General features: G+C 56.3%; 1 protein-coding gene across 2 annotated transcripts in view; it reads left to right on the top strand.

The window, feature by feature from the left end:
• The first annotated feature begins 302 nt into the window (after positions 1-302).
• The window catches only part of STEAP3 (STEAP3 metalloreductase), a 51,953-nt gene continuing 43,059 nt past the window's right edge, over positions 303-9,196 (top strand). Inside the window, exon 1 of one of the 2 annotated variants that reach the window (XM_042954225.1) lies at positions 303-349. The gene's annotated coding sequence lies outside the window, so the exon portion shown is untranslated. Of the gene's footprint in view, positions 350-5,469; positions 5,533-9,196 lie in introns of those variants that run through there. The other variant, XM_042954227.1, reaches the window with a different exon arrangement.

Genomic DNA, 9,196 nt, shown 5'->3' with positions numbered 1-9,196 from the left:
AGGTTCAAACACATCCCCAGGTGGGGGAAGGGCTTATCTCGGCCACTGACCACAGTGTGTTTGTAGATGAGCCCAAGGTCAGTGACCCCGCCTCTGCCCTGCAGAGCTGCTGCCACACTCCAGTCCTTGAACAGCCTCACCTGACTCTCTCCTCCGCCCACACACCCCCTCCCCGCCCCACCCCTCGCACTGAGGGAGCTGAGTGCAGATACCCCACCTGGGGACCCAGCGGCAGAGGGAGCAACATATGGAGAGATGGCTACTGAGGCCTCTGCTGAACCGCGTCCCCCCGCCCCAGCCTGCAAGGAGGCCCCTGGCACGAAGGACAGTACTTTGCACTGCCAATCAGGTGAGACGTGTGCATGGGCACAGAGGTAGCAGGGAGGGGCATGGTGTGAGCCCCCTGTCATGATTTCCCGGGCTGTGACCCCTAGCTGGGTGGGTTTTCTTTCCTCCGTAACACCCAGCTGATGTTCGAAGGCACATCCTTCTCCCTACTCCTCTGTTCTCTCCTCAAAATTCTAGTAGAGGACGTGCCACGACCCTGCTCTTGCCATGAAAGGGTGACGGCCGTCAAGGGGGAGAGAGGACTGGCCACTAAGGCACACGGATGTTTCCTATTCCTTTCACCTGCACAGTTGGCTTTTTCCAAAAGCAACTTAGGATAGCTTCGAGCGAAAAAGTTTACCTATGCGGCTGATCGTCAACCTGACACAAAAAATCATGGTCTAGGGGAAAATACGTGAATATGCGTCTGAGTATCCTGGTCCCCACGGTAAAAGGAGATCAGTTACTGGAAAGGAGTAAGCGTACTCATCTTCCATTTCTCCTCTTGGAGTTTTGTATAAGAGGCATTGTTGTGAAGGACAGAGTCAGTTACTCCATATTTATACAAATTCACAAGCAGATTGAGTCAGCCTATTTGATGACTCATAAGAGACTCTGAGAAAGCAAAGGATACGGTGTTAAAGTGCCGCTCAGTAAGGGTGAGAGTGTTGTCTGCTCAAGGTTTCTGATCCTCGGCCTTGGCCCTGGTGTTCAAGGAGTTGCTAGTTTCATTTGTCCCAGTCCTTCTCAAACTTGAACATACCCATAAGCTCTGGCGGATCGGGTTGAAACGTACTTCTGATTCAGGACTTCTGGGGTGGGCCTGAGACTCGGCAGTTCTAACCCCCCACCCCCACCCCTACCCCCAGGCCATCACACGCACCACGTGTGGAGCAAGGACTAACTAAAACCCAGACTTCTCCAGCTGTGTGCCTTTGCGACCTCCCCGCCCACAACTGAAAGGCAGTGTAATGCTACCATAGGGCCCATTCTGGGCCCACCGAATGCTCCTACATTCTCATTGGCCACCGGTGGTCTAGTCACAAGCCAAGATGCTTCATCTTACACAGAGTTAAGTACCTACTAAGTGCTAGTGACTCCCTGAGAGGAATGGTTTCTCCTGCCCACCCCACCCCCAGTCGTTAACCCCCTCCCCTTTTATTAGCATTTGCCTAGAGTTAAGTACCTACTAAGTGCTAGTGACTCCCTGAGAGGAATGGTTTCTCCTGCCCACCCCACCCCCAGTCGTTAACCCCCTCCCCTTTTATTAGCATTTGCCTTTAGAACCTTCTCCACACTCTCGTGCTGGCCAGTGTTAAATCTCCTGTGGATATACAGCTCATTTCACTGAGCTCAGAGGGCTTTTCCTCTTGGGAGAGCCCATGTTTCAACATGGACTCTGGAAGAGTCTGGAAGAGACTGGAAGAAGGCCAGTCTCGGGGCTCCTGGGTGGCTCAGTCCAACTCTTGATTTCGGCTCAGGTCACGGTCTCACGGTTCCTGAGATCAAGCCCCCGAATCCGGCTCTGTACTGACAAAGTGGAGCCTGCTTGGGATTCCCTCTTGCCCCCTGTCCCTCCCCCACTCTCCCTTTCTCTCTCTCAAAACAAATAAATAAACTGAAGAAGAAGAAGGAAGGCAGTCTTACACCAGAGTACCAAGTTCTGGGGTGCAGGGGTGGGGGTCCCAGTGCCCTGTAAGCCGCGCCTTACAATGTCACACGATATTGGTTCAAAATAAGGTGCCAAGTGGAAACAGTCTGTAAGCTTAAATCCGAATTGCAGCCTCATTCCCTCCGTCACGTCGGGGAGAAGCTCTCTGTGCCCGGAGGCTGGGAGGACAGCTCTGGTGAGGAGCGCCCTCCCTGGGTCTATAGCCCTGGCCCAGCAGGACTAGGTCCGGGTGGCCTGGACCGCAGGCATCAGAGCACATTGGGCACATAGCTTCTCGTGGTCATCTCCTCATAGTCAATTAGGGTGTTTATTTTGTGAAATGGATGGGCTCTGTCCTAGCCTACAGATGCCGGATCGATCCAAGAAGCTGAGAGTGCACAACGTTCTTCTCTCTGGCCCAAGAAGGCAATGAACTTAGATTCTCTTCCTGGATACTGTTGTCTTCCTAGCCCAAGGGCTACCCTTGTCTTCAGAGGAAAAGGCTACCTCTGGAGGCCGACACCAGGGGCTCTGTAAAGAGAATATTTAGCAGCTCTAGGCCCAGACTTCCAACAGTGCATATACTAGGTCTGTCCCAGAACCATGCTAGCTCTGGGGAAGGCAAAGGAGGTGCTCGGGAGCCATGGGGGAAGCTTCCCAGGGATGCTGAAGGAGGTGAAGAAGGGTGAGAATGGGGGTACCTTCACTCAGCAACCCTGTGCCAGGCACTGTTCGAGGTACTGGAAATGCAGAAGTGAATGAGGCAGACGCAACTCCCCGCCCTGGGGGGGGCCTCACATTTCTGTGGGAGGGGACAGTTAATGAACAACAAACAGGAAAAGTGTGTTTGATAGCATGTTAGGGAAGAAACACTTTGCATCCGACTTCGGATCAGGCCATGATCTCACAGTTCGTGGGTCTGGGCCCCACATCAGGCTTTCCGCTGTCGGCACAGAGCTGGCTTCAGATCCTCTGTCCTCCTCTCTCTCCGCCCCTGCCCCACTCACATGTGTGCTCTGGGGCTCGCACGGGCTCTCGCTCTCTCTTTCAAAAATAAACATAAAAAAAAGAAAGAAACAGGGCAAGGTACATGGATGAGGGGACGATGGGGTAGGTCTCACTGAGATAATATTTCAGCTAGGAACTGAGAGAGGGAGAGAGGGCCATAGGGACGACCAGGGTCCAGGCAGAGGGAATGGCAAGGACTGTGGCCTGCCTGAGGACCCTGCCAAATCTATCTGAGGAAAAGGGAGGAGGCCATCCTGGCAGGATGGGGGTGAGTGGGAGGGGGGGAGCAGAGAAGTAACAGGATCTGCCCAACATCTTGCAAGGATGGCTCTGACTGCTCTGCCCTTGGCCTGACCAGACACGAGGCCGACGCAGAGGAGGTGCTCAGCCAATGCCAACATACCGTCCTCTCCCCTAGATCAGGACAGAGCTCATCTGCTTCCAAAAGTTTGCCTCCCCACCCCCAAACATTCAGGAAACATTTCTTGAACCCTCATCCACACCGGACCCCATGCCAGATAAGCTTCCACTCAATGTGCTCCCAATCCAGGGGGAGACGGACAAGCAAAGCTCCAAAGGCCGACAGGGTTGGTGATGTCTGTCCACTTAAGGGCATTCAATTACCTACGCCCCGTCCCTTTCAGGCCCCTGGATGTTCTTCCGAGGAAGCTCAAGCTTAGGACATTCCTCCCTCTGTAGCCCTCTGCCAGGCCAGCCTTCACCTCTCCAGCTTATGGGGAGCCCCACAAATAGCCCCACCAGGTATCCTTGGAAGGATGCTGGGCAGATCCAAGGGTCCTTCCAAGAATGGCAGAAGACCTCTGAGTGCCTCCATTTCTCAAGCTCAGTCTCCTCCTGCCGTCCGCTGGCATTGCAGGAAGGATGCTCAGAGATGGCCATCAGCCAGATACTTAAAGAACACCTAGTGCGTGGGGGTCACCAAAGGGGGCTAGGAACTGGTTCCTATCTTCCCAAAGTTTATAACCCACTGCAGCAGCGACCCACCATCCAAGGGCAGGGACCAGGCATGGGGCACCTGGGTCCCTGGCACATGGAACACTGTGTGGTATGGCAGGATTCCCCGAGTGTTGAACGGAAAAGGGAACTTTGAGAACTGCTGCAGGAGCTCAGTGGGTGTTGCCTTGGGGTAGGGCGGGGCAAAAGGAGGTGCGAGAGGATCTGGGCCTTGGGGCCTCACAGCGAGAGCTGGGACGCTGGGTATACTAGGCAGGAGGAAACTATGGAGGCGGGTCAGGCTCTGGCTCTCTGGGGCGGATCTCAGAGGGGGGTGGGGGTGGGGAGAAGAGGCCCTTCATAGCAGCCTTCCCACCAGGAGGAGGTCGCGATTCTGCCTCTTCACCCCTCTATTGTGCTCTTTGGGGTCCATTTGCAGGGCTCAGCCCCTTGTGTCTGACCTCGGGGCTCAGATAACTCCTCCCCAGGGCTTATCTCCCCGCCCAGCTTGGCTCACCGGAGTAATCAGAAGTTCCTTATCAGGAGCTGAAGGAATATGTCCCCCAGGCATATTCTAGACCGAGTCCCAGGGTCTGGAAACCCCCAAGTCAGCCTCCCAGATGACGGACCTTAATGCCAACAGTACCCCACCTAACCAGAGCACTCTCACCTGTAAAGGGAGGGGAATAAACCAGCAGCACCTGCTGTGAAGTCGCAGGTGAGAAAGGGCTTCAGATGGGAGCACTTCTAGAAAGATACCCCTAAGGTATTCTCGCCTTACAGCCACCCACATGGGGGAAGGGAGGCCAGCAGACAGTGTTGGGGGCCACCTTTCTCAGGGGCAGGGGATTGTCTGGGGGCCCAGCAAGTCAAGACAGGAAGGCAATCTCCATTGTCCCCAGCAGCTCCTCCCAAGGGTCCTCCACAAGCTCCCAGGCCTTGAAACCTGAGGACTAGGGGCAAGGACCAAAAGTCTGCCCAATAAGTGGACAAGGGACAGAGAAATGCCAGGACCGTTGTGCCTGGATGCTGCCTGCCTTGCTGAGAAGGGGCCTCTATTGCCTGCTTCCACTGCAAAAATGACGGAAGCAGGATCCAACCTGACACTTTGGTCTCTTACCATCTGTGCAAACCCGACCTACCACTCACCCCCGGTTATAAAATGGTAATGGATTTGAGGTGTCCCTCCGATTAAGGAAGCGGGACACAGAAGTCACCCTGGTCTGCGCGCCCTCATTGTCCTGGTTAAGTGGTGGCCCAGGAGTTTTGCACACTTGAGCCCCGGCAGGGAGGAGGGGAAGTAGATCAGGAAGGGGGCGGGCTGGCTCTGAACTTCGGGCCCGGGGGCGGAGGGTCGTAGGGCGCCGCCGCCCGGCTGCAGGGCCAGAGCACCCTGCAGCTCCCCGATTGCGCTGCTGGGGGCGGTGGCTGAGGCTGATTAGCAGGGGCGGGCTGGCGGGCGGCCACCTCCCCCGCAGGTCCGGCCCCGGGGGCGGGCGGGGCGCCGGGAGGGGAGGAGCCTCCGGGCCGAGCCACCGCCTCCAACGCGGACCTTCAGCCGCCGCCGCTGCTCCGAGCGGCGCGCCGGATTGGTGAGTGACCCCCTCCGCCGCGTTTCGCGGGGCTGTGGGCTGCGCCCTGCCTGGGACCCCCCACCCCGCCCCGGCGGCTGCCCCCGCTGCACCCCTGCGCCACCGCCGCTCCGAAGCCGGGCGCCGCCACGCGTCTGCGGGCGACCGGGGCCGTTGGGACCGAGCCACGTGCGCCCGGCGACAGAGAACCCGGATCCCCGGTCCTCCGCTGCGCGCCTCCCTTCCCTGGGGACGCCAGCCGCGTGCGCGGTGCCGGGAGACAGGGCCCGGGGACGCCCTACCCGGGGCGGGACTAGGGAGAACGCGCGTCCGGACCCGGGTTGCAGCCTTGCGGACCGGCCAAATGCTCGGGTCCTCGGTCCCCGAGGCTCCGGCCGGCGGGTCTCAGGGAAGGGCGGGGAGTGGTGGGCGGGACCTTCCCCGCCAGGCCTCCCAGCCGCTTGTCGGCCCCAGAGGAGCAGGCCGACCGGGGCGGGGCGCCCGACCTTGGACTGGAAGGGGCCAGGCTGACCAGTGCCTGCCTCTGGCCACGAGCTCTTGCCTGGGAAACTCAACTCTCCTGCCTATTTCCCCGAAATGGGGCAGGCTGCCCACAGGGGTGTGGTTGGAACTTTGGGCGCTCTGGGTAGATGAAAGGTACACTGAGCTAATGTCTTTGGGGCCCAAGAGGCGGAAACCACGGAGAAAATGTAGGCAGGTCCTGAAGAAGCCGTGGCAGAGGGCACCGAAAGGCCTCCCAGGTGTCCAGGGCCGCCTCTGAAACAGACTCTGGGAAGTGGGGTTCTGGAAATAGCCCCAGGGAAGTATTTCTATCAGAGTGCAGTGATGATATAATTAATAGCGGACATTTATTGTGCATTTATCTGTGCCAGGCAGCTTGCTACGCATGCACTGTCCCAGTTAATCCTCAGGCCAGGAAGGCACGACCGTCATCTTGTTACAGATGGAGAAACTGAGCCCCAGAAAGCATGGCTATTTGGCAAAGATACGCAGGTAGCAAGTTGCAGAAATAGGGATTTGTACACAGATTTATCGGACTTAGAAGTCCAGAGCCTGCCAGTGAGACCGACAGGCCATGTTCTCAGAGGTGGAAGCCCAAAAAATGCAGTGATGGGGTCCAGGATATCCACAAGGCCAAAAGGGTCTCACAGGGGTGTGCCCCCTCAGCCACCTGCATGGTTTGTTAAAAATACAGATGCCTAGATTCCATCCACCGGCACTGAATCAGAGTCTGCATGACCCTGCACCCAGCCAGAAGCACCTGGAGGACTGAGACTGTCTTACCCATCTCTGTGCCTGTCTCTATTCCCGGTGGCCTGGGGGAATGGGGAGAGGGGTGATGGGGCAGCTGGGAGCATGTGCTTGATCATTGTCTGATGGAGAAATGGACTTAGCGGGGCATCAGTGAGGTATAGAAACTTTCCTGAAGGAGGCTTTGAATGATGGGCAAGTGGCCTTAGCCAGGCAATCTAGGAGGAAGGCCTGGAGTGACCTCAGAGCCAGCCCAGAGCTCATTCCAGGCCACATGTTTACTAGGAGGTTGGACAGCCAGTCCCAAGCCTGCTGAGCTCCCCAGGACCTGTGGTCACCCTGGGATCACAGATGTGCCCTCTTCAGTTCATTTCCGTTCCTTGCCCCCTGGCCCTTCCCTCCTTGTGCTTATCAGAGTATTGGGCAGGGCTCCAGGTAATTAAACAGTGAGAGTTAAGGACTATAGTCCAAAGCTGTGCACCTGAGCCCTGGGGGGGGGGGGGGGGGGGGTCAGGCAGCTTCAGCTGCCTCACGGTAAGTGAGAGCCCCTGGCTTTGCAGTCAGATGGAACCGAGTCTGAATCTCAGCTCTTCACCATGTGACCTTGGCCAAATCCTCAGCTCTCCACACTTGCTTCTTCATCTACCTTGTAAGGGACGCTGCACTTGATATCTCTATAAGACAGTGACAATAATACCTGCCTGAGGGATTAGTTGTGTGAAGTGATGAGTTTTAGGAGTGCAAAAAATATCAGATCCTTCCCTCTTCCCCCAGGATTTGAGTGTTAATCAGCTGGAGACCTTCTAGGCTCATTGCTCTTCTAGTCCAAGCCCCCTCAGTTCCCTAGAAAAGGTAGCTAAAGCCCAGAGAGTGGCCTCCACATCCTCTTCTATGTTTCAGAGATGGCCGCGGGGCTCAGGCCTCGAGGCTCCCTGCTTAGTGTCCTGGCCAGTGTCTTCCAGACTGGGAGAAAAAGTCTGTGCCTCCTGCTTCGTTCTCTGACCGGCCTGCAAAAGAACATTTCAGTGGCTGGGGGTGATTTTCAGGCAGGTTGGGATGGAGCCAGGGAGCCGGGTCTGCAGGGATGTCTGGGCTCTCTGTGGCTGGGTCTACCCCTCCCTGCCCTCCCCACTGGTGTGGTGGCCACGTCTCCCTTGCCTGGGCGGTCCAAGCTTCATAAGATGAGCACTCCGTGAAATTGCTTTCTAGCATCTGGACTGAGGATGAGCCTCTTGATTTAAAACCAGGAAGCTTGCCTTTCAAACCAGTCATTAAAACCTAAAGCCGAGCTGGCTCCTTTCCTCCCTGCCGGGGGGGTTGAAGGGAGGGTGTGCTTCTTTTCCCACTCATATCCTGTCCTTGCCAACCCAGTTCTGAATCCAGGAGGCTGTGGAGGTTCCAGAACTTGGAGAGGGGAACCAAGGCGTGGGGAAACCTCTCTAGGTGGTTTCCAAACATTGGACTACAGAACTCTCATTTCCTCCTGCTGCCCTCTGCAGCTGGGCCCGCCAGCTTTCTGACCTGCCCAGACATCTACAGACCAGCCCTTCACATCCTTGGCATGCCGTGGGCACTGCTTGGATTACACCTGAAATGACAGTCATCATCACTGAACATTCAGTTCCCCACCTGTCAGGCCCCAAGCGTGACGTATCCATAAGCACATTTGAACCTTCGAGTCTCTTAAGGAGATAGATGTAACTTTCCCAAGTTAAACACGAGACTCCAATCCGTTCTTTCCACCCCAAACTTGAGAGGTTCCTAACTACTAACTATATCTGCTTGTCCAAATTCTGCCTCATCATTTATTCACTCAACAAAGGGTACTGAGCACCGTCTTGGTGCCAGGTACTCAAGACTGAGTCCCACTTCTGGTGGGATGAGTGTCCATGGTCATTTCTAACCCAGCAAAACCCCACACTTTCCACTTCTTTGTGTTTTAAGTTTTTATTTATTTTGAGAGAGCGAGAGAGAGCATGAGCAGGGTAGGGGGAGAGGGAGAGGGGGGAGAGAGAATCCCAAGCAGTCTCTGCACTGTCAGCGCAGAGCCCAGTGTGGGGCTCGAACTCACAAACTGAGATCATGACCTGAGCCGAAATCAAGAGACATATGCTTAACCAACCAAGCCACCCAGGCGCCCCCCTCACCCCCCTTATTTCCAATTAGAAGTGAGGGGGCTCAGCATCGTTGAGTCCCAGGTCCCACAGCTAATGCGAGCCAGGATCCAAAACCAGAGACGGCAGAGGGCGGGCGGGAGCAGCCACTGCTAACTTATGCAGGATCAAAAAGGCCTGTATTGTCACTTCAACCCCCTGGGCAGAACCCCCCAGGTTCCCCCTGGGGTGTGGAACCCTATCACCGGAGAATTACCTGCTGCTCAGCTCTTCCCAATCAGTCCGTCCCTGTAAATCAC

The sequence above is a fragment of the Panthera leo genome, chromosome C1 (assembly GCF_018350215.1).
Source record: "Panthera leo isolate Ple1 chromosome C1, P.leo_Ple1_pat1.1, whole genome shotgun sequence".
In the NCBI taxonomy this organism is placed as follows: domain Eukaryota; kingdom Metazoa; phylum Chordata; class Mammalia; order Carnivora; family Felidae; genus Panthera; species Panthera leo.
This window is presented reverse-complemented; position numbering and strand designations above follow the sequence as displayed.